Here is a 25593-nt window from a genome sequence, read left to right as displayed (position 1 = left end):
ATGTACAAACAAAAGAGTCGGTAAAAGCATTGGCGCAGGGGAATATAGCCGAATTCTTACCGGCGACCAATTCGGGACCAATTAAATCCTAAACAAATCCTAGGGGAACGCGCGTATACCTTGTTGGAAATGTCAAGATACGAAATTGAATCGTGACAGCGCCACCGTGAAAACGCATTTCGCGACGAGCAGAAGCGTATCTCTGTGATTCATGCGAGCGAAGAATATCGCGAGCGATAAGCTAGGAAGATTTTCTAGAGGACGACTCGGCGACATGACCGTGCAAGACCTTACAGAGCCTCGATACTCCGCCGCGAGCAGAGTAGGCAAAACGACGTGACTCAGAGGGTCGGCTCGCTGACAGACGTTCGAGAATGACGTCAGGCGTCTCCCTACCCCGGCCTGAAAGAAGTCATCGTTGGTTGGAATGGATGATCGAGTGGGCACGCAGGAGAACGGGAGGGAACGCGAACGGCGGATAGGTGGGGGCAGGGGAGTGTTGTTACTCATTGGTTCAATCAGCAAGCATGCGGGACCCTTGTGAAATGCTCTTCTTCATTTTCCTAGCGTCTCCTCTTTTTTTTTCTTCCGCCCCCTCGTTCCGCACGCTCGCAGGAAAACGCTCGACGTAGTAGGGGAAATATGCTAGAAATTCTTCGGGTCTCCGAAACCCTTCTCTCACGACGACGTTTCCGCCACAAGGAAATCTCCCTAACCGGTAAACGGTTCCTCATCCTGGCGTTTCGTAAAATAACCTACAAAAAATCGAACGCTCGTCAAAGGGAATGTTAATTCCGTACAAATTGATACATTATAGCTTTAAACTATCCTTCGACGTTGATAATCCGAAATAAACGGCAGCGCGCGACGAATAACAAAGAGAGGCACAGAGAGACTGAGAAAGACTACGGAAAGGAAAAATTCCGGTTCCGTTTGAGAACCGCTAACTGCGAAAGCCGGTTGCGCGAATTACCGCGAGATGTCACCGCCGACATGTTCGTCGGCTGGTCGCGTCCACGTGGTCTGCGTGTGACGTTTGATTTCGCCGAAAGAAAAAAAGAAAGATGCGAAAATAGAAACGGCCCCGGAGCGGCGAAGAGCGGCGTTGTTGCAGCAGGGGATGCGCGGCCGGCTTCGACCGTGTAACGTTGTGTTAACGTTTTCAATCGATGCGTTAGGTTTTTCCACTGGCAGCGCGAAGTCAAAGAGCGGATATGTGCCTGTTCGCAAGAAGAACACGAGCACGACCGACGGGGGACGGGGAGAAGGAGGAAGGGGAACAAAGTTACGAGGAAACGAGCAATGCCATCGGCGACGATGATACCGCGTGCTCGCGATACGCGTGCGGCAAAACAAGACGTTTAACCGCGAACTTTCGATTCGAGGGAACACGGCTTTTAATTAGAACGAATCTTCGGCGGTTTCGAGGTCGTCGGTGAACCCTTGGCTTTAAGTTCTCGGTACTTGTAAAATTGTGAACTCGCTGCTCGCTCGAATTTATTTTATTAGTCGTTCCACTATTTTTTAATTAGCTATTTCTAGTCAAATTAAAGGGCGCCTCGAATCCAACAGAAAATTCACCCAGCCGCTGCGTCGTGCGAACGGTTAATATTCGAATGCCTGGCGGGCCGAGTCTCTTAAAATAATTCCACCGGTATTTGTACGCTCGCTCGGGGAACGAAGACGGGAAACGTGTTCGGTCGATTTGTAAATTTTTGCAACAGCTAGGCCGCGCGGCAGCAGAAGTAACAGCCAACGTTTCAATCTCGACACGACGGTGCACATCCGCCGTGGTGGCCTACTTGGAATACGACTCGCTCGCGAAGGTTCTCCTTCCAACAGGGTCGACCAGTCCCGGAGCTCGCCGAGAGAGGATTCGCGGAATCGCGGGGAAAACAATGACGGATCGTATCCGCGAGCTTGGTTTTGCCTTCCACGCCGGTGAAACTGTGCTTTTCTTGCGTCTCCTCCTCCGCGCCTTCGACCCATCCCCCTTAGCCGTGTAACATCGAATCGGACCAGACAACGATTCCCGACGTAATTCTAATCGCGCCGTGAAATAAATCATGCGCGGGCAAGGGGTTGGAGAGACAGTTGCCGACGTGAAAACGTTCTTTTCGAGAACGCCGCTATCGAAGCCGGGGTTGCCGATGGCCTTTGACTTAGGACTCGGATAATTCTTATTTCGCCCGAAGTTCCGCGATCCGTTAATTAACGGAGGTTAAATTGTCATCGAAGAGAGGCGAGAGAGAAGAGAGACTGGCAGAAGCGAGCTTGTTATTCTCCGCGGAAGACGGGGCCAGAAACGGCAGGCTCGCCACGGATCCAAGACTTCGCTGCTAATTCGCCCGTGCACGGCCGTCCATGTTTGCGAAACATGGCCCGGGCACTTGTTGAATCGAGACGACCACACCGGGTGGTTTCCCGCGGGGGGTTGCGCTCCACGTATGGGGATTTACTGCGTGCGGCAGAAACGCGCGACTCTTAACTGACCATAAATCAAAGTCAAGAGAGGCGCGCTGCCGCTCTCGTCTCCCCGCATCACCCCTTCCGCTCGTCCACACCCGTCTCTCTTCCTGTCGCGAATTTTTCAAGGGCTGCGGGGGGGAAGGGGGGTTGCCACGGAGTTCGCACTCCCCGCCAGCCCCGGAGCAATCTTTCGAGCGTCGCCTTAAGTTTGAATCGCGGCGCTGATTCAAAGGGAACTCTAGCCGAGGATGGCTGGCTTTTGTTCGGCTTAAATGCCGGCGACTTTTGACGCCATTCTCCTGTTTCAAGGTAGCCGATCGCGCCAATTATTTGGGAAACGGTTTACCAAAGGACCGTCGAGTTTTTATTTTCTTTTTTTTTTACCACCGGTGGTAGGCACTCCGACAATGCTGCTATATATTCGCGGACAATCGAATATTATTGTCCGGCGGTAAAGTTTTACCAATTGACGACACAGGAGGCGAAGACACAATGGAAATGGAAAATTTTGGAGGAGCGTGGAACGGCCAGAGAAATTTACAAGAGAATTTCCGCGCGCGGAATTTCTATAAACAAGTTCGCCCTAATTCCTGGGTCGTCGTCGGGAATGTGGGTCAATGGAATGAACGTGAGAGAAGTACCAGAACTAGAAAAGATTCATGACGACTGCGCCCGCAATAAGATAATGTTCGCCGCGCGAAGCCTCTGTGTCTGCGCTAGCTGCATTGTACGCGCGAGAGGATCAACGAAAATCGACCGAGAGGAATCGTGTCCGACGTTGAAAGAACTGTAGGAATCGGTAAAATAATATTTTTACGCGAATTAGTTACGGCGGAATTTTACTTTCCTTCGAATTAAATATTTGGCCGAGATTAAATTAAATATTTAATACGAGAAGATTTTTTTTTAGTTTAGTTTCTCTCTAGGCAGAGAGAGAAAGAGCGAGAGAGAGAGAGAGAGCGCGGCGAATGTGGGAAAAGACTCAAAAGTAGAGAAGGTTTGTGGTGGATCCGGCTATGCCTGACGATGAGGTAATGTTTGCTACACGAGTCAAAGCTATCTAGCCAGCCAGAGAACGAACACACACACGAATCCGTGGCTCGAGCCAGTCGGAGCCCCGTAGATAAAACCGGCGAGTGTATGGTACGGTACATTCCTAAGCTATATGCGTGTACGCTAAGCATGCGCGGACACATTCTTACCGTTATACTAAAAACATTCGACGCGTTCAAGCTCGCCTTATAGTAAATAAACGAGGGAGACCGCACGACGATTACTATTACGAATTTCCATCCGAAAGAAACGCCACGGAAATACTCGAATCCTTGGGAATTAGTGTTATAACTCGGTCACACCAGCGTCGCGTGCACGATCGAGTCGGTCAGAGTTCCTCTATGCGCGACGAAGATAAAACGCGAAGATTCGATGCGCGATCCGAACTTCAAACATCGGCCGAGGAAAAAAAAAGAATCGACCGATAACGATACGGCGAATTCGATGCTGCCCTCGAACGTTCGCTTGAAAACCGACCGTTTCGACTCGGTTGCGTTTAAGGTGGGGCCCCCCCTCTGGATTACAAACCCCTCGCCTTGTAATACCGAGTTTTGGTACATAACCTTACCGCTTCGAGTACTTTTGTCTGTAAACATCACATCGGTGCTTATTTAAAGTTCTTTTTATGATTGATAATTCGTGATAAAGAAATATGGAGAAAAGAGTGTGGACGTTTCCAAGTGGAAACGGGGACTCGCATTGACCTTTTTTCTCATCGAATGTTTTGGCTCGGGACGGTCGAAATATGGCGGACTTAAATCGTGGAAAGAGCTCGTTGAATCCGAGTGCGAATTCGCGTTCGTGCGATCGTTCTCGGTGCGAATTTTCTGCGCTCTGTTCGCTGCCGCGGGAACGGCACACAGAGGCGAGCGATGTTGATGCCGACGGTTGGCAGTCATGACAACATGACGTCAACCGGCCGTGTGTTATTTTCGAAAGGGGACTCTAGCGGCGCGCCGCCTGCCGGCGAGATCGTCAACTCTGCCGGGGAAACGGCTCGACAACGGCGTCGCGCAACACGCTATCTGGCCAAGAAACAACAACGGCGCATGATACAAGCCGCCCGTGTGCGTCTCAGATTATCGAGCGTTATTTCCCTGGGAATATTTTAAATAAATGAGAAATCGGCCGACAATAAAAAAAACTGCCGGGGCATCGACGTTTCCTCCCGCAAATATTGAATTCTGGCGTACGGAATCTTTTACATAACGTTCCTTGACTTTCATTGGACTCTTCCACCAGCGCGACTGTTAGGAAATAAATAGACTTTGCGCGGAAACATTTTCCACAGCAGCATTTTAACAATCTTAAATAAGTTTTAATAATTTTACTACTCGGCAGTAACGTATCTATGACGTTAAATTCGTCCGATACTATTCTGTTATTTTATTAGCCTTTATATCGGACTTTTATTATTACTAGATTTATTATTCATTTATTATTAGATCTTTTATTAAATCAACCCTATTGTATTAACTTTTCTATTGAGATAAAATGTTATTCAACAAATTTCTCAGCTCTAAAAGGAACGAGGTGTTCAAAAACATTTCCAACCGTTGATTTCACAGCCGATTACACTCTTGAGATTCAACTAGTTGCAAAATTAGCGCGGAAAGATTATATATTTTTTTAGGCAGATCATTTTGAGATCGACTGGCATTTCAGATAGTACGGTGAACATTTTTGGTTTGTCGCGTGTCTTCCAAATTAGTCGACGTTCGACGAGTCAAAAGCCAGCGAAATTTCATCGAGAGCATATATCTTTGGATTTCGCGCTCGCGATCCTGGAAGCTGGCTCGAACGCCGGCTTTAGCGGTGTAAAGTCCGCGACAGATTAGGGGCGCGCTATCTCGCCGAGCGGATAAGATTGTCGGGGAGCCAGTCGGTTAGACTCGGGTTTCAAGGACTCGCGGAATCGTGCTAGCCGCGAATTTCGAAAAACCCGGCGCGGCGCGCTCGTCTCCCTTCGGAAACATTTCTTATTTCTCCAAGAGAATCGTTTCCGTTCGGCGTGCAACGCGGCGCGTAATTTATCGGCGTCTCAACGGAGCCCGAACACGATTTAATCACGGTAAAAATTGCCACCATACGTCGAATGTTAACGCGGGCAACGGCGTTTGTTTTCTGTGTCGCGGAACAGTAATTTGAAAGTTAATGTCGAGGACTAATGGCGCGCGTCGCGCGAGGGCTCTATGATCTCTTGACGGGAGAGAGAAAAAAAAAAGCAAAGAACCGCGCGCGCGCGCGCGCTATCTATACGGTGTGTGCCATTGTAGGCCGTCAGAAAGAATGACAAATAAGCGCCGCGCGCTTTGCGAGCACGATCGCGCGTGGAGAGGGGTTTTTACCTTGGTCACGCGCCCCGGGGAAAAATGGACAAAGAGAAGCAAGGGGTGAAAGCAACCCCCGGACGCATCCTCTTCTCGTCGAGGACCGATGAGCCGCTTGTTCGCGTGCTGCCCACAAAATAATGTGGCCGCGCGCGCGCGCATTCTTTGTCGGTAAACGATCCACGCGAATTACAGATTCCCTCGAAATTTAACTGCGTCAACTATACATTATCAACGCTAACTCCAGAATTATTTAAAATATAAATAATTATATTAATATCATTTTCTCGTCGCTATTTCTATCGCTGTTCGTACGCGCGATATTCCCTTAGCGATCCTCCGGTTATCTTTAAAATCGAACGAGTTCCCCGAGTCGAAAGAGTTTTCACGACGAAGTTAGCCGGAATTCGCGAGTAGAACGCTATCAACGATAATCCATTTGTAGCGAGCATCGTGGCAACGCGGGGGCCAATCTGTTACTTTTATCTGCTCTTAAAAGTACAGCCGAGATGCGCGCCTATGTACGGTATCGAATCGCGCGGCACACATCCACCCCGCTCGGCGATCCCCTGTAAACGTACATGGCCCCGTATATGTACGGGGGGGTCCACGATAAATACAGTACCCTATATACCGCGGCAAGAAGAACCTACGGCGCCGGTCGGTCCTACATTAGGGGATGAATAAAGGGAAGGTTTCCGAAAACGGAGGGTTGCTTCCCCCATTCAAGCGGTTCTCAGAACAGGCGCGCGCGCGGTCGCCGTCGATTCTACGGTGAAGTATCGTCGGCCGCTATGGGGGTTGGTTGGGAACCGCGGGGACGTAATCTAGTAGGGCGCGCGGCATCTGCGGTGCCCTAAACGAAGGGTCCCGCGCCCCGAGCGCTCGGGGATCGTGGAAAAGGAACGAGAGAGAGAGAGAGAGAGAGGGGCGAAGAGGGAAACAGAGAGGGAGGGACAGATAGGGAGAGAATCAAGGTCGCGCCGGGGGATGGAAAATTGGAGAAGAACGAGGAGAGACGGAAACGTAGTTGGCTTCTTAGCGTCGGTCCGTAGAAATAAGAGATCGGGAACGAAGATGCGATATTTCAGCCCTTGAGGGGACCACCGCGCGCGCGCGCGCGCGAGCGCGGCCGCCTTAATTGGTTCGAGAGAACGCGCCGGATGCAGCGGGGCTCGTGTCGGAGGGAGCGGAACCGACTTTCCTTCCTTCCTGCCTCTGCCTGGCTTCCACCTCCTTCCCACACCCCACCTACCTCGTCAAATAAATACCTTCGACCGGTGTAGAGGGAAAGCCGGCCGATTTTTAAGCGGCCCCCGCGAACCGACGAATCAATTTAAAAGGATCCGGGATCCCGTTTAAACGCCCCGGGGAACGCGAGACCGCGGGAAACGTCCGCTTTTGTAAATGGCACTACACGGTCAGTGGAATTTTAACCCTTTGCGGCGAAGAAATCACTCTCCGAGCCACCGATAAAAATTCTTATTTTTCAGACTCGATTATTCGCGTAAAACGCGCTAAATAAAAAGGAAATACCGCGGAGAAGATATTTTGGACTTGGCGTTAAAAAGACCTCGAGCGCGAAGGGTTAACAGACTCGGAAATAATTGTGAAGCATCTTACAAGCAACACAAATGCGGTGAGACACCAGTACACGAGTGAAAGGATCGACGAGTTTAAAAAAAGGAAAGCGAGAACGACGAGTTAACCCGGCCGGTTAATAAATGAAACGGTAACCGAACCCGAATCTGAAAAGCGCCAACGAGAGCACACGGTGATCGACACCCCTAATCCTTTTAGACGTTTCTCGGATCGAGATGCGTTTAAAGGGCGAGGAACGAAAGAGAATGCTTCGGGACGAGCGTGGAGCGCGTGACGGCGGCGCCCGCGACGGCGGTCGACGGGTTAATTTCCAAATAGAAGAAAATGAGGCGAAAAAGAGCGCGCAGCGTATATACACGGCGAAAGCCGGCGAAGAAAGGGGCCAATCTGGCGCGAGAGACGGGAGAAAGAGAGCTGCGTTCACCTGACTCCCCGTGTGTGTGTGTGTCTGTCTGTTCGCTTTTGTTACAACAAAATAGATTGTTCACTTTCGTGCGAGGGCCCCCGTGTACAGCTGTAAACACGCACGTGCACGCACACGTGGGTGGCTGGCTACCTTTGTCGTGTGGGAAGAAAGCCGTACACAGGGGTGGTGAAAAAAAGTGGGGGGAGGGGAAGGGGGGCCATATGGCAGACAACGAGCCGGCACCCCAACGTGTGTGTGTGGGAGCGGCCCCGGCGGGGATGCGCTCTCCCTTTCACGTGTGCACTCCTTTTTTTTTCTCTCCCCGCTTCGGGCGGATTTTTTTTTTTTATTTCGATGCAGCATCTTCCTGCTTGCACGCGCGCGGCCGCTCGCTCGCGAGCGAACGAACGGACGGACGGACGGGCGGACGGACGGCGGACGGTTCTCGTCGTTGATCGATGAAATTGAATCGGAAACCGCACCGGGAAATTCCTTTCGGTGCTCCCGGCTCGTTTTATTTCTAATAATTTCATCGGCATCGATGGGGCTTGACCGATCTCGCCGGCCGGATACCGCACGGAACCCTGGCAATTATCCCGGATTGTTTCCCGGCGGAAAAACGAAACCGGCGGCCGGCTGTTGCACGGCTACTACCCGCGATAACGCTTTTGACATCCGCTCACTGACCCCCATTCGATCGTCGACCGACTTATTGCCCGCCCGCGTTTATTGTTCTTGGACCGCGACGTCTTTTCTACCTTCGTCGCGGACTCGACTCGATACTCGACTCGATACTCGACTCGATTACTCGTCGACGAGCATAGAGATTTTTATTATTATAATTTCGAGTATTATTTCATTAGGCAAGCAAATTAGCCGAAGGGGTGAAGAGAGAAGGGTACGGGGAGGCTCGGTGCCAGGGAAGGTCTTAGGCGAAACCTGTTCGGGACGAGTGGGCGCGGTGAGCGAAGTTTACGACGCGGCCCATCGTAGGACAGTCAAAGAAGGAGAGAATAAGATGGTTAGGCGGTCGTCGCAGGTGCCTCCGCCAGCCGCGGTAAATAATACGCGCACGGGCGCGGAGGCCTGCGCTACGCGAGAGTGCCTTGATGAGTGGGTCGGCCCGCAAGGTGCATTCGGCGCGAACCGGCGGGTTTCGCGTGACGAATTCTGGACTACCTGTTGTGTGCATTGTGTCGCACGCGTCGACGGCACACCCGCGGTGCTCCTCGCGACTTTTCGCTCTAATCGGAGCTTACGTATACATGGCGAACGATTCCGTCGTTGCCGGTGTGAAACGCTGCAACAACAAATTGATGACGGAAGTAACGGAAATTTTTATAGAAAAATTGTTTACTCGATCTTGGTCGGTAAGGCTAAAGTAATAATTCTATAATAAATTGATAATTATTCGACGGTAGGAAACTTTTCCGATCGTTTCCTCGTTTCCCGTCAAAACATCGAAATCTCGCGCGGTTCCAAATTTCCAGTTTCACAGGTTCTGCGATTTTTAGCAATTTGCAAAAATATTTCTCGAACATGGTAGAAAGCGGTTCGTTCCAATTCCCGAACGTCGAGAGTTTCTACCGGGCGTCTGCCTTTAGTTTCGTACCCGTTGGAAAGATCGAGGGAAGGAAGTCAAACGCGCGTACGTTAATTCGATTCACGGGGACACGCCGAGGTGTTTGACCATTTCCATTCTAGCGCGCCCGACCGATATTGTATCGAGGAGAATTCCATTTGCGACGACCAAAGGAGCACCTGATCCCCCGATTGATTCGAATTGCCCGAGATGAGGATATCGATAATGGCCGCCCCCCCCCCACCCCCGCGCGCGCTTGCCACGGTATACGCCATAGACCGCGTTGCTCCGATGTTCTAAGTGACGATTCAACACGCGGCTAACCCTTTTACACCCCGACGACACGCGGGCCGAAGGGGTTGGTTGGAATTCAATGCGCCGATAGGCGACGAAAGTCATCCGATTGATATCCGTGAGCCTCTAATTAAATGTAAATTGCACCCATTGTTATCGATTCTGTCCCGCGCGTTCCACAACTGTATATGCATCAACACTGCTGTACACACGCGCGCGCGCACACCGGCTCGGTTAAACATTGCCGCGCGATGCAACCAGTGATTCCAGCTCGACGAAATTGTTTGCAATGGGGTTTGCAACAACTTGCGACGAAATTACATTTTTTTTATACAGTGGAGATTTATTGAAAAGGAAAATTAACAAGAATTCGAATAGGTAAAATTCGAGCTCCGTTTAAATTATTTCTATAATTTTATATTTTCCTTAAACCGTAATTTATTGCTTGGCAAAACGTATGCGCATAGCACTCGAGCGATGAGTTTATGGTAGAATTAAATATTACTGCGCTATCAGGCACAGCTGTATTACTATTCCGAAATTGTTGGCAAGTTAAATAAGACGGAAAGAAAATCTCAGGTCAAGCGGTTCCGAGTACAAAGGGTTAACGGGAGACAATGTTTAGCGAATCGCTGATAAAAACGAGGCGCGTGGCGAGGGTGCCGCAGGTACTAAACGAATGAAACCGCGGGTAAAGACGGTGATCGCTCGGTGGGGGCACTTGGTGCACCCGCGGGCTTTTTAAGTTAATCAAGCGACCGTCCAGGACCCACCCCCGAGCCTTCCTTAATCCAGCGGAAACTTGGTAACCCTAAAACCCAGTGCGCGACCAGGATTTATGACTCGGTGTTCGTGTTCCCCGTTACCTGGGTCCCCTGGCCGAAGGTACCCTAAAAATATGTCCGCCGCGGTCTCGTCTACTAGAGAGGACGGATACCTGGGCCCCAGGTAAAAATGCTGATCCCCGTTCTACCCGGGTCCCTCCCTCTCTCTCTCTCTCTCGCTCCCTCTCTCTCTTTACGGACGGCTGTGCGTTGCGCCTTGATGAGGGTCGGACGTCGGGCCGCGTCAGGGGATCCTCTGAAAGGTTCCCTTGGTTCTGGCCAGCCGACAGTGGTTCTCAAAGCCCGCGCCCGCTCGTCGGCCCATTAAAATCCGCCCGGCGTAAATCCCTGACAATTTGAGAGCGTAACGCGGTATTTTATTCTTTTCTCTTTTTTTTCTCTCGATCTTCCGGAGTTCCTTCACCTCGGCGGATCGGTTTAGCGGATGAGGACGCGCGAAAGATAGCGGAGGCTCTCTCTCTCTCTCTCCCTCTCTCTTTCTCTCCGGCCCCTCCATCTTGCGCCTGTCTCCCCCAAAAAGTTATCGATCCTCCGCGCTGGGGTCTGCAGCACGAGGGAGCCGATTCGTCGATAACGCCGTGATGAATCATGCTCCGGATGTCGTTCTGCGAACCCTCGGGTCCGTTTTGACCCCGTGCTCTGCGACCCGCGTTTCATCCGTATTCCGGTTTTCCGGAAGTACGTCGGAATTGAGGGGGGGAAGCGGTGTCGCGTCGAGAGCCTGGTGAAAAGATCAGCGTCGTTCTTTTTTGTAAATAATCACCAATTTTTATAGGTATTTATGGAAATGTATGTGTTTTGTGAAAATACTGTCACGCGGAACTATTGTATTTATTTAATCGGACATGTGTTGGAATAAAAATTGGGAGAAATGTAAACCGATCCAATCTTGCAATTTTTATAAGGCTTCTTGTATTTTTTATAAATTAGTGTTAATTATATTATGTTATTCTTTTTTAATGCTAAACCATTTAATAATTAAATCTACCTATCCGTTGTGAATATTTAGAAAACATCTACGTAGAAGCGAGTACACGCAATGTTTAACAAAGTACAAAGAAAGAACATTGACAATCTTAGTCGAATAAAATTTTTATATACAATGTTATAGACGAATTGTTTGCAATCGAGCGCGGCGAGGAAATTGGCCCGGAGGAATTTCGCGCCGATGCGGTTCGTCGAATTGTTTCGACGTGACGGTATAATCTTGGCGATCTTAGGTCATGGTTCGCGGCGAGACAGCGTGGTACCCTCCGAGAGGTAAATAATGACGTTTGGCACACAATTTACCAGCTAACAGTATATCCTGGGCGTGTCGTGAATCGCGGTGGATCGGGTCGTGCGCGCGGTGGCCCCCGGGAACACGCGTTCTTGGCTTATCGAGATGCGAATAACGGATCGGATTAGCACGCAATTATCGACGATTCATAACGCGATCCGCGAGCGCGACGAAGTGGTTGGACGCGGACGACGATAAGAATTCGTCGCGGACGACGAGTGGCCCGTCGTCGTTGTCGGACGCTTCGATCGTAGCTCGTCGCATTGTCGAAGTTTAGGGATGACACACGGGGATGACTGTCGGCGGATCTACCAAGACCTGGGTGCCGCGATCAATCACCGCGCGCAATGTAGAATTCAAAGGGTTGTACGTCATCGAATGGATAAACAATGACTCTACCCTGCGGAACATCGGTGACAACGAAAGTCCCCCCCTAAATCTTTACTCTTTCCGTGGCAATGGAACCGATCCGTGAAGGACGTCTTTGAAATGACCACCGCAGGTACCGCAAGAAGACCTTTTCCCTTTGTTGCATCTTCGAAGCTTGCGATATACTAGACTTCGACGCGATTGTTATGCCTTCGCAAATTTAAGATATAAACTCCATCGTTAAATGTTACTCTGAAATATACCACAATGCAAGTGATATCTTCCGTATTGCAAAATAACTGCGATTATATCTAAAGTGTATCATTAAAATATATACTTTAGAGAATAAATTGGAGGCGTTACTTCGGGTGATTTTCAAATGATTCCGCGAAAGGTGTCATTCATAGTTGTTAATTTATCGGCGAAGGTTGCCACAGGTAATGAATTTCTCTATCGGGCACGGCCAGTTTGCTCGAAGAAACAATGGCTCGCACTGTTTCCGGTGTCCCCCCCCCCCAAAAAAAAGGTATCGGACAATACCGCGGCCGTGTCCAGGTTCGGACCAGGACTTCACAGGGCCCCTGGAGTTGGCCCAGAGCCCCGGCAGACGGGGGCTTCGTAGCTGCGGCCCGTATTGTTGGATTCGGGGTAGGACACAGCCCGTATATACCCTCGCCGGGTAGAGAAACGAGGGTTGGAACCTTTTATGCCGAAGGGTCGCCCCGGTCGGCTATCGGCTCCGGGGCTCCTTTTGTCTGGCTTGTCGAAGCGACAACGGAGAAATCCCCCTCGTCAGGCAGACGGACGGACGGACGGACGGTCGGCCGTGCCACGCCATGCTTGCCTGGTTGCCTGCTCGCTCGCTTGCCTGTTAGCTTGCCCGCCTGCCTGCCTGCCTGCCTGCTCGTCCTATGACTGACGACAGAAGGCCGGCGTGTACCTCGTATCCCGTGAAGCAACTTTTACCGAGCTTGCTACTAGGAATCGAGACGCGTACTCGAAGAGAGTGGAACTCTACGATCGAGACAACTCCGCCGCACGACTTTCCCCTGAAATCCTTCACCGCGGCGCGTCGGGGAAACGGAGAATTCTTTCGGAAAAATTGGGTCGGGAGATCCGCTCTATCCTTTTCCTGAACAATGTCCGCGCTTTCTCCCGAATCCAACATTTTTTTCTTAATTGTCGAACTCTAACGGGAAACGGTTAGCAACGTTCTCTCGCTGTTTTCGAATTTTTTTTCTTCTGATCAAACACAACGATACAGAGAATCGGCGTTATAATTTTCTACGATAACGTGAACGCTCGATCTTCACGCTATGCAGCGAGTTCGTTGGAAACGGTATCCTTTTGTCGGTAGGAACGATGGGTAGGCTGCAAAAGTTCGAAGGAAACCAACAAAGTTGACAAAGCTAAGACGTTTAAGATCTAACGCGGTTACGTAAGAGAGGCGAACGCGGAGCAGACCAGCGTCCGGCGCAACGAGTAGGAAAATATATATATATATATGTATATATATATGTACGAGTTAGAAAATGGCGACGCAAGGTGCGTGCGTGCCTTGGCCGAGGCACGTCGGAGGCGCGAGTCCTCGTTGCGCGAGGAGTCTCTCCTGCCGATGCTGGAACCAAGTGGAAGAGTTTACTGTTAGCCGGTACACGTATACATAAGTTATACGTGGCCGGAGCAAAAGCCAGGATCGAGGCGATAGTCGCACGACCAGCCAGCCACAGCCAACCAGCCAGCCAGCGAGCAGCCAGCCAACCAGCAACACAGCGATCGCTAGAGATGCTAGGCCAGCAGAGTATGGCTGGCTGGGTGTTGGTGAAAGGTGTGGCCGCGTCGGCTACACAAGAAAACGAGAATGCAATATTCCGGCTGCTCGTACACGGTATCCACCGGCAAATACGCAGAGCAGAAACATTGCAGAGAGCGAGAGAGAGAGAGAGAAAGAGAGATGGCAGAGGCTGGCGCATCGGCTGTAATCGTTCTCATCCTGGTGGTTGGTCGGCGCTGCTCCTTCGAGCTGATAGCATGCAAAGAAGGGGGTAGAGAGGCAGGGAACGATATCAGCCGAAAGAACGACTCCGGTGTACAGGTGGTCGAACCGAGAGTACGATCGAAGGAGTACCGCTTAATGGGATTCAACGACCTCTCATGCCCGTGTTCAGACGCCAAGTGTCATCCTGTGTTTGGTCCTCCCGGGGGGGAAAAGGTTAGTCCCGCTGACGTCCGATTCATTGGCCGCGGTTCCCCCCCCTCCCAGCCGCGGAAGAAAATTTACTTCGATCCAACGATATCCGGCATTCAACCGTGTCAAGGACTCCTCGCTGGAAAACCGATGATTTCTCGGGCCGAATATCCCGCGACCGACTAACTCGTCTCTGTTGCAACCCCTGTGCTCCAACGAACAATTTTCGCGTAACGTCGCGCCGTTCCGTTTTTAACCCTTTACCGAGTCCGACTCGCGATGGAAATTGGTCGTAATAAATTATTAAGTATGGATGTTATTCTGTTCTTTGAAGTTGGAATAAAATTCTACATCCCTTGTTATTAATATTTAAGTAATATTTAAGTATTAATGTTTTATCTCTTTTAAGAAATTATACCAATTGAAAAAATTCCTAATCGCAGCAACTGTGAAGTAAATGGTACGTCATGGGGTTAACGACGACCGCGTCACCTCGTGTGTACACCCGCCGGTTTGCCGCTTGATTTCGGCTCGGGCACGATCCGATTTTTCGCGCGCGATAAATTCCTTACGAAAGACGGAAGAACGCCGCCGCCGCCGCCGCACCACGGTGGAAAGAAAATATTCGCCCGTAGCGGTACTGTCCTTGCACGATCGCCTCGAGCAATACCCGGCCCCGGCCGTAACTGTTCCCCGTATCCTGCGCCGCCGCGGCTATTCCTAGCCCCGGTGCCGAGCAAACTGCAACCGCATTAAGGAGATTATCAGATATCGAACATGAAGAATACGCGGAACACGGGTGTCCGTCCCGACACTTATCGTTGGCACCCACCCTCCTGTTGCGTCGCTTTCCATCGACGATATATATTGACGATACATATCGACGATATATATCGGCAAGCCTGATTCGACGCCGACGTAAATTATCAATAAGTATCAATAAGTTGCATCAATAAGTATCGCGGGGCGAAGGCGCGTTTCGAAACAAATTCGAGATCGGCTAACAATAGCGGGGCCGGCTTAACGGGAATTCGACACGTAAACACGGTCGGCGCGGGGCTCACCTCTCTAGCCGGGAGTAAATCGAGAGTGTAAGGAAGAGAAACCGAGTCCACCCTTTACAGGTGCACGGATTGTTCCCCGGTTAAACCGACCTGACCCTGTTGCATATTGATTTGGGACAAGTGTAAAGCGTGTGTTGCTGTCTCTTTATGAGTGCACGACGACGTCGCGTTTACGTCTCGCGAGCCGGCGTGCACCGCGTATATGCGTCGAGGAATACACACGCGCGCAGGCGACGTCGACGTGGCGCGAGCGCGTCGATAAAACGAAGTTCTGTGAAGTTAAATTAACCAGAAAGCGAAGCGCATACACGATAGTTGCTCAAATACGCGCGACAATTTGCGGAGAGGTTCGGCCGAACGGTTTCGGATGAATATTTGAATTTAAAATCACGTCAAGTGGCCGAAATTGTTTCAATATTATCGGCGGAGGAATTGGGCTTACCCCAATCGTATCCTAGAAGTTGTTTCGTTGCCCAAGACCCGGCGCGACGACGATCAACCGCGCGTCGAAAATCGCTTGCACAAGAGCCGCGAGAGCCAGCCGAAGAACTCGACACCCGAGTGTTCGTTGTCAGCACGTAAGTATATACAATCGACGGTCGGTCGGTCGGTCGTCGTCGTGCTAAACTCCAATCCCGCTGCGCTGCGGATTGTTCGAAAATGTAAAAAAGAGAAAAAAAAAACGAGAGAAGAGCTCGCTTTCGTGTCGACCGTAGAAATCGCGACTTGTCGCCGTTTTGTTCCTACGTTTTTAAACAGCGCGTCGAAATCGAAGCTACAACAGGATCGCTTTCACCGGAAGCAGCGACTCTCGCCCAAGGGCCCGAATTCACCGATTCCGTTAATCCCCCGGTGGCACGGCGCTCGCGAAACTGGGAATCCCTATTCTCTGGTGGTGTTGCCAGTCAATTTTACGCAACAAGGAAAACTCAGTATCTGACATCGCGGCTGTACATCGTACGTGTCTCGAGTTTTCGTTCGCTTCAATCTAATCTGGCACTAAAAATATTAGCCGACCACATCCTCTAGTCGGAATCAAATTATTTGCTACGCGTACACGTTTGGAATCAACGAGCAATATTGTACGACGTATAGGCTGCGTCGGTGCCCTTATTAGGCATCGCAAAGGACGAAAGAGCAATCGTCGGGACCTATCGGGAACGACCGGGTGGACATCCTGCGTAAGACGATCGTCGGACGCCGGAGCGCCAAGTGTCAGAGGGCCTCGATAGCGAAACCGGGGGCAAGCAAAACAACAAGCCGACGCTGATACGAAAATAAAATCTATCCGAGTAGTGCACGACGCGCGCTTGCGGCCCGCTCCGACGGCGCAGCCAAGGTTACGTGCGACGAAGCAACGAGTCTCCTCGTGAAAGTCAAATTTGTAAAGCCCCGTACGCGAGAGAGCGCGTTCACGGGCGCGCGCGCGAGCGAGCGCTACCGAGCGAGCGAGCGCACGCGAGCGCAGCGCCAACTAGCGGCGTGTGAACGCCGTCAATTTTTTCGACGCCGCCGAAGCAACGCGCCGCCGCCGCGTCGCGCCGCGCCGCCGTTCCCTCAAGGCTGCGCCGTTACGGCTGACGTCTTTCGCCGGTGGCCCATTGCTCGATCCCGACGAGTTCTATGGCAATTAGAGATGGAGCTCGTTTGATCATGTCGGGAGCATGTATCGCGTGATTTCTATGCGGGATAACTACCCGACGGCTTCCTCTCTTCGCCAGAAACTTCGACTTATTTTTCGACGGACCGCGAGTCTCCATACCCGACCGCAGTATTCCGGATAAATGATCGATGGTCGAGCGCGATAAACGCGGCGGAATTCGATCGCTACCAACGGACAGGGTCGCCGGGGAATCCGAGATTTTTAAACGAAGAAAATCGGTCGTACATCCATTTCATTTATTACGCGTGTCTGTCTTCGAAACCGTTCGCCGAACGAATATCGCATTAGAATTCACGTATTTCTTAATTTGTGAACGCTTCAAGGCCGCGAAGTTATCTACGCGTATTTTATCTACTCTGGATATTGGCCGGCCGTCGTAGGCACAAGAATTTCGGGAACGGTATCTACGCCGGGGGATAAAGTCGAGGACGATAAGTCCGGGTGCCGAGCTGTTTTATCATTCCTCGTTTCGATAATGTAGATATTGGGGCGCGCGCGAATACCGGCGCCGCGAACGCGAGACCGCGGCTACTATACATTAACTTTCGAATTTCGATTGAATTTCTGCTCGCGAGACACGCTCGTGTATTGTGCAGCGTCAGTTATCCTCGGAGCACGATATCGCGCGCAGTCTTAATTTTTTTTGATAGTGCGCCGACGCTCAAGGCTGTATCGCAACAACGCTGAGTCGTTGTCGATATCGCCAAAGCAGCTTAGCGCTCCGTGATCCGACGGCGGCGCGCGCGGCGAAGTAGTAACGGCAAGAAGACAGCGGCGAGCGCGACGTAGCCGTCGTAGACGCCGCGAGCTGGCTGCTCTCTCTCCCGCTGCTCGCTGCCGCTGCTGCTGTTACTGTTATTTTTAACTCGACGCCGACGCGCCGAGTCCGTAGTCTAAAACCGTAGTCTACCCTCCTTCCTCCCTGTACACCGCCGGAACGGGCAACGAGATTCTCTTTTCTACTTCTTCATCTTGGGGCTCGTACCGCCCGGCATCAACATTAGCGAAGATAGTTAGCAACGTTTCGATCCTATACGTTTCTCCAGGCCCGAGGCGGTGTAGAGCGCAGTCGATAACGGGTTGAGGTCACATTTTTGTTATTATTAGAATGAAACATTCATGCGCAACCTCTACTTCTTTTTCAACTACGTAGTTAGGATCTCGGCCGAACCTCCGCCAAGCGATCGTACCACGATCCACCATCAACAAAGTTCCACCGTCGTTTTAGGCAATTCTCCGCCGCGCGTATAGATTTTATGTGTCTTTAATCCCATACGACCAAGTATTTTTGTTGCATAAATTTTTTTATATTTTTAGTAGAGGAGTCGATCGTTAAAGAACGGTGCGAGAAATTGTTAAGACCGCGCTCCTGGGCTAGGGTTAATTCGTTTAAAAATCACCCGGCTATATTTGTAACAAAGGTGTGCAGCGAGGAAAGAAAAATTTGTTTCGAAACCCAGTTTTCCCGCCAGTCGAACCGGCAACGCCGCGCGTAACCACAGAGAGCCAAGTGGGAACGAGACGGCCGCATACCGAGAGAAAAGAAAAGGGAGAGGGGACGAGAAAGAGAGACCTCGAAACGTGGCAACGCAGCGCCAATGCGCTGTAGACTCGGTTCCGTACTGATACCCACGCTCTGAGGTCTCGCGCGATGTCGCTCTTGCACCGAGCAAAATACCTCTACACGAACTTTCTACTAGCAGAAATGGGGTTGTCGGCGTAACAATCCCGCGCCGTGTATCCGAGGGTGGAGAGACTCTGATATTGTATTTAATTCCGCGCGCCGATGTTTTCCGATCCGTCCGATATTTTTCTATTAAAATAATTGTACGCGGAACAAAACGCATGAGAATAATTTTCGAAAACCGACGGAAGCGTTTATCCGGACGGAGCTTCGTAAATTACGCGGCGCATGCCGATTCTTTTTTTTTTCATTCCACCTGCTTTCAAATTAACATGTCCGTCGGCGAAAATGAAATCCTCATAAAAATACAAATAAAATGATGACGCCGCGGCGGCGGCGGAACGATTCGGTGAACGGGGTTTCGAAAAATTGTTGCGTCTCGATATTTTTTTCCTCTTCGTTCCGAATTGAAATTTTGCTGTTCCGTCCGAAGGCGGAATACTTCGCTTGGAAAATATTTCTGGTTGAAATTTGAAAGGCTCTACCAACCGGCGTTTCTTCAATGTTGGTTGGGGCAACTTTCTAGTTTAGCTGACGTGTGGCGCGCCCGTACGTGTGCACGCTTGCGCGCCCGCGCGCGTGTGTGTGTGGAGTCTGCTCGGAACACAGCCACGTATGCGTGCGCGTTCGGCCGTGTGCGTGCTGAGCGCGTGTGTGTGTGCGTTTATCGTGCGAGCATGTGTGTTCTTCTCTCTCTCTTCCTCTCTCGCTCGCCGTTTCTGTGCGCGCGTGTGGAGGAAAACTGGTTCCAGGAGAATAGAGCAACTGCGCCTTACCAGCAACAGAGCACGAGGAACGAAAGCCCCGACACCCTCGCGCGTGAGTTTAACCTCGTACCCGTATATACCATGATCCTTTCCACTCTTGAATATTTGGAACGTCTACAAGGACGTGCCGCAAGGTGCCTTTCAACGAGTTGTAGTCAACTTCCTAGCAGCCCCGGGTTTCTCTTCGAGTATGCAGATTCGCAAGAAAACACGCGTGCACAGCGCGCCGCGCGCGAACCGTTCAACCGTTCCCAATAAATACGAATCGTCGAACGAGAACCTGCGCTAAAAAAATTCTGGTCGAGAAGAAAAAAAAAAAGCGAGCCGGCTCGTTCGGGTAATTTTGGAATTTCGTAGGCGAGGAAAGAAAGCGGATACACACACGCCTTTTACATATACATCGGGATGCATTCTTCCAAATATGTATATACGTCCCCCGTCTATTTTGCACGTCAAAAGATGTTCAGACTGTTTGATCGACGGAGCATCTTTCCATTGTCAAGCATTTAATAGGGAAATACTCCTTTCTTTTTACTACATTTCCATTTTATTTCTCTTTCCTTTTTCTCTGTCTCTGCATGCGCGCGTGTATATGCGCGCAACACACGTCGCCGTATATATTATATAGAACTGTACATAGGCGAGCACGGCGAACGTGTACGTACGTACACGGGCGTTATATCTACGGCAGCCTACACACGGAGAGAGGCGGCGGTGCTCTCTCTGTAATATACGTATCCTCGTTTGACTTTGGGGTAGTTTTACCCTCGCGGGCGGGCAACGGGTTGATTGCACTGGCGGCCCCGCGTTTGGCAGCGTTCTCGCTCGCTCTTCTCTTTTTGTCTCCCCATCCCGCGTTCTCTATCTCTCTCGCTCTCCTCGGCCCGTTCTCTCCGTCGAACGACCGCCCCCTCGCGTTCCCACCTCTCCGCCATTCCTGCCTGTTTTACTCTCATGTTCCAGTACCGTTTTCTCTCTCTCCCTCTTTCCGCCGCACACCCGATTCCCATCCTCTCTGTCCCGCGCCTCTTTTTCCGCGTCTCTCTCTCCGCCGCGTCCCTTTCACTCCCTCTATTTCTGTCGTATCCCCGTCTCTCTTTCTCTCTCTCTCTCTCGCCACCTATCTCGTTCTTGCTGACAAGCCAGCGCGCGAGCGAGGGGGTGGAACGAGCAGAGGTTACCATGGCAACGCCCCATACGCGCGAGTAACCGCGTCCCTCTTTGTCTGACACGCTCTGCGACCAACTTCCCCTCCAATCCACCCCACCTTCTCTCCTTTGCTCTCCCTGCTCCGCTCTCCAGTCCTCTCTTTCTCTCCCCCTACCTCTATCGGTCCCCTCTCCGAACTCGTTTCCATTCCTCTCTTTCCCACCGTCTCTCCTTTCCACCTCGCTCTTTCGTCCCCTCCGCTGCGCATGAATACATACGTAGACCGTGGTCTCTATTCCCTTCTCTCTCTTTCTCGTTCCCTTTCCCTTCCACCAATGCCATCTACGTACAGGCTTGTTCACACACGACCGGCCAGTCCGTACGATATCGAGGCTTCTCGAGGAGGACGAATAACGGGCGCTCTCGAAACGAGGATTCCGCGATGGGCGAAATCGCCGTCGGTGCCGCGTGCAGAATTGCAGAAAATGATGGAAGAACGTTAATGCATTCAACAGCGGAAGGCCGGTATACGGCGGCGACGGCGACGGCTAACAAAATCGAAAAGAGATTTTTACCGTGGTGTTCGCGCCGATATTGGGGCGTGGCAACGTATATATATATATATATAATGCAACAATCATTTTTTGACCACGCGCGTATATTCTCTAACGCGATCTCCTCTAGAGCCGGCGGGTCACACGGCTGCGACTCTAATTCCGTTTTGCCGTGGTCGGGAGTTTTAGTTGAAAACAGTTTCGCGGAACGAAGTAGCAGCGCGCGGTCGTTTCACCGGGGCGCGCACACAGAGACAGACAGGGTCTGCCGAATAAGCGTATCACAAAAAGCGGGAAAGCAGCGTTTTGAACGGCGCGGTAGAAACGCCGCTTCGAGTCTCCGCGCGCGTCGGGACTCGCTCTCTCTCTCTCTCTCTCTCTCCCCTCGACGTATAGATTTTCCGTTGTGGCTGAAGCACGGTCGGGGTTTTTCAGGGAAGTTCGGCGCTCTCGCAGAGAGGCGGGGAGAAGCGGCTCTGAAAAACGAACCTTTCTGAGACCGTCGAAGTCAAATGGAAAGGGGGGCAAGAGAAGAAGCATCGCGGCAATAGCGCGGAACGCGGAACGGGTGTGTGCGCGGCCGTGCGACGGGCTGCGTGTGGGCGGTTAGCAAAAGTTTCGTTTCGCGCGCGGGGGGCGTGAGATCGGTATGAGCCTCTCTCGTTAAAGAACTCTCTTTTCGGGGGTGGGGAAAGTTGCTGCTTCCTGTCTTAATGCGTCTCATAATAGTATCCCCGAAACAGCTAGGCACACACGCCGCCGCTTTTCAAACGTTAAACGGCGGCGAGAGAGAGCACAACGCCACGTGGACACGTGTACAATACGGTTTTAACTGTTGGTGCCGCGCGAGGACTTATTCACTTTGCGACCGGTGAATGGGTTTTCTTGTCAACGGAACTAATTTAAGTGATTTTAGGCAAGGAGAAACGCGCCGAGGACCGCATGAATGGCGGTGCCTCGAGGGTAATTATTACCGGTGAGCGTAGGGATCATGTCAGCAATTAGAGGGACCGCCTCTAGTCGCGGTGAATCCAACAGTAAGCGCCATTAAGCAAATAACCGCGAGGCTACCACTCGTTACTCTGCCCGGTTTCGGTTGTTTCGCTCGGCCTGTGTCCTCTATCCGGACGCGTTTTGTTTTCCGCTCGCGGATTTCTTTGCCTCGTCCCTTCCCCCCTGACCATTATTTCACAATTAATGTTTCTTGTCGGTTAACGCGGACATGTCGAGATATCGCGAATATATCTTATTCGCGGTTCGTTTTCGATGCATTTCGGACGACCGAATAATAGCTTCGCGATGATTCGCACCCGGTTGGGAACTTTTGAAAATCGCCGTAGAATGCGAGAGTGCCGGGGCGGCCGGCGGTATTGCTGCTGTGACAAGGGGGCGAGAAAGGGACAGGACGAAGCCGAGCTGTCGAGGTGGAAGAGGGAAAATGAGAAAGAAGAGAGCGACATCGTCCGATACACGAGGAAACCGAAGGTATCGGTTACGTCCGTGTGAAACTGGTTTGGAAGGATGTGACTCGTCTACACGCGTGTATCCTCGGGCGCGCACGCATGTACACGGCCGATCGGTGTACACCTTGAAAATTCTTTCGGTGCACGACCGATCGGTCGCCAAAGATTGCGAGAGAGAACCGGGGTCGAATCTGTCGCGACCCGTCTGAAATTCTACGAAATTTGGAACCATCCTTCTCCGCGCGAACGAAAAGATTCTACTCGCCGGAGCAAGACCGATATCGCGAGCTTGCCGCGGCTCGCCCCCCCCCCTCCCCCCAGGAAACTAGGGGTAGCGGAATTAGCGTACGCGGGCGAGAACAACGACGAAATAAACTACATCGGTCCCGTTGATAGATGCACGGTAGCCGGGACAATTGAAAACCGATGTTGCGGTTGTCCGGCTCGTTGGAAAAATTCGAAAACACAATGCGACGGCCTCGCGCGGCGGGCGTATCAACCGTCTCCCGGCGACCTTTCTATCAGATTATCCCGTTGTCTGAAAAGAGCCTGAAATTCGTTGAAGCGTCGGTAATGACATAAACTGTATACTTCATGTTCAGCGACTTCTCTCGCGCGATATATCCAGCTCATTCTGAAATACAGCTGTACGGCCGAGTACGTACGGTGGGCGCACATGCACGCCCACACGGGGTCGGGTTCCGTCCGTGTGTCGCACACAGAGGGAGTCGCTCTGCCGCGCGCACCGCGACGACTAGCCCGCGATATACCTACGTACGTGTACATATATACACGCTCGCTCCGTACATACGCTGGCTCTATGTACGTTTCTATATCCATATATATATGTATATATATACGTATATACATACATATATGTACGTAGCACGTAGCCATAGTTCGGTACGTCGTGTATAAGAGTTAGGGGCGTGGTGGTATGGGGGAAGAAAGGGGGAGGCGAAGCGATGGGGGCAACGGCAGTTGAGTGGACGCGAGGGGAAGGGTATAGAGGGTTGACAGATAAGGGGGAGAGAAGCAGAGCGAGAGAGAGAGAGAGAGAGAGAGGGGGAGAGGGAGAAGGGGTGGATGGGTGGTCGGGGCAGATTGGGGATGGCGCCCGTTCGATAGCGAGCGCACGTGGCCGTGCTTCTCGGAGCCGCCGTCGTGGCGCCAACGTCCTATTAACCCTCCACCCATCCGCCCACGCGGCGCACACCGATATCCGCACACCCTTCTGCCTCCTTCCGTACCCCACCAGCTCGCCGGCGAGCCACCACCACCGCCGCCACGCCACCCTCGCCATTGCCAGTCGAGAATTTGCACCGTCGATTTGCGCAGGCGTCTAACTTACTTAAAGGACACTGACTCTGGGGTGGCGCGAGGTGGGGTGCCTTTTTTGGACTGAGACCGAGAGGGTGGGGGGCCGAGGAGAGGGAGATCAGCGAAAATAACGCTGAACAATTTCGGGAGGTACTATGAGTTTCAGGTACCGAGGGAGAGAATGTCTGGTCATTTTCAAGGTGGATGAACGTATTTTGATGATTTTACGTTCACCGGGCTCTCCCCGGGTCCCGGGGGGAGCAATTTTTCGAGCCGGGAAAACTAAACCGGGAGCCCCGACCCCGTACACCCCCGCGCAGCACCCCGCCAACGCGCCGGCAACAGAGTAGCAGAGCCCGGCGTACGCGATCGAAGAGCGTCGCGACCGCGATGTAATTGCCGGGCTGTTTCGCTAAAGGGAATAAAATCGGAAGAGCGAGATTCGCGGAGTCCGAGACCGCCGCCGCCGCAGCGAGATGAATCGGTGAAGGGAAGTAGCGGGCCTGATCGCGAGAGTATTATGCAATTTTATAGCATTTTCTTCCTGGATGAGGCGTCGCGATAAAAGCGAGTGCGTGAACTTAGACGGCATTGTACGCATCGTAACGCGATCCTACGATTTCCACGCGTAAATATATATATCTATATGCATATATTTTTACAACATCGAATACCTATGGGAAATATTCGTTCGAGGAAGCGTGTTACGAGCCGCCGACGGACTTTGGACGATCATTTCATCTATCTACGTCCCTTACGTCAAAAATCTCGAAGCGCTTACGCGTCCGCCGCCAGTCCGCGTTACGTAATCACAATTTCCTCGTATGCCCCCCCTCTCTCCTCTCTCTCTCTCCTACGAAGTCGCCACGTAACTGCCTGCTCACGCTACTAGCAACTTCGAAAAAAGAACCGACCGTGTTCAGCGCGGCGCGGCGCGCTGCCGGCAGGTTTTCTCGGGGATCGATGCCGGACTATTCGCCGGTTGTATGTACTATCGAGCCGAGCGAACTCTGCGGACTCGGTGTCGAGCTCCCTTTCGAAAACGACACTGACGACAACGTCGACGCACAGTCGGCAACGTCAACGACGAAGTGGAAAGCCTCTGATTGCGTAACCACCCGAGAGCGCACACAGTCGCGAGCACGTTGCCGGGTGATAGTCGTCTCCCACCAGCGGCACGCCTCGGCGCAACTGCGTGGATTGTAGCCTCGTTACGCGATAAGGCGTTCCTCGTGTGTGTGTGGGTGGAACACCGCCGAGCAATACACGTGATTACATTTTCTGTCTCGACAGAAGCCGCACGAGGTTCGACTCCGCGATTAGGGCTGTAAATAAAGGCACGAAAACACCGTACTGACACCGATTTTCAGAAACGCCGCGACGGCTCGCCGACGATAACGAACGAGGACTTCGCGACGAGACACGGCATCGGGAATAATTTAAACAATTCCGCGAACGTTATCCGCTCGACTGGGACGCGCATAATTTTCGACTCGGCCCCCGCGCGGACAG

General features: G+C 51.8%; 1 protein-coding gene across 3 annotated transcripts in view; it reads right to left on the bottom strand.

The window, feature by feature from the left end:
* Tara (SERTA domain-containing protein 2 taranis) overlaps nucleotides 1–25593 on the bottom strand; it is a 47340-nt gene that overhangs the window by 7986 nt on the left and 13761 nt on the right. Inside the window, exon 1 of one of the 3 annotated variants that reach the window (XM_078196461.1) lies at nucleotides 61–408. The exons of the other annotated variants lie outside the window; for them this stretch is intronic. The gene's annotated coding sequence lies outside the window, so the exon portion shown is untranslated. Of the gene's footprint in view, nucleotides 1–60; nucleotides 409–25593 lie in introns of those variants that run through there. 3 annotated transcript variants of the gene reach the window in all.

The sequence above is a fragment of the Augochlora pura genome, chromosome 1 (assembly GCF_028453695.1).
Source record: "Augochlora pura isolate Apur16 chromosome 1, APUR_v2.2.1, whole genome shotgun sequence".
Taxonomy (NCBI): Eukaryota; Metazoa; Arthropoda; class Insecta; order Hymenoptera; family Halictidae; genus Augochlora; species Augochlora pura.
This window is presented reverse-complemented; position numbering and strand designations above follow the sequence as displayed.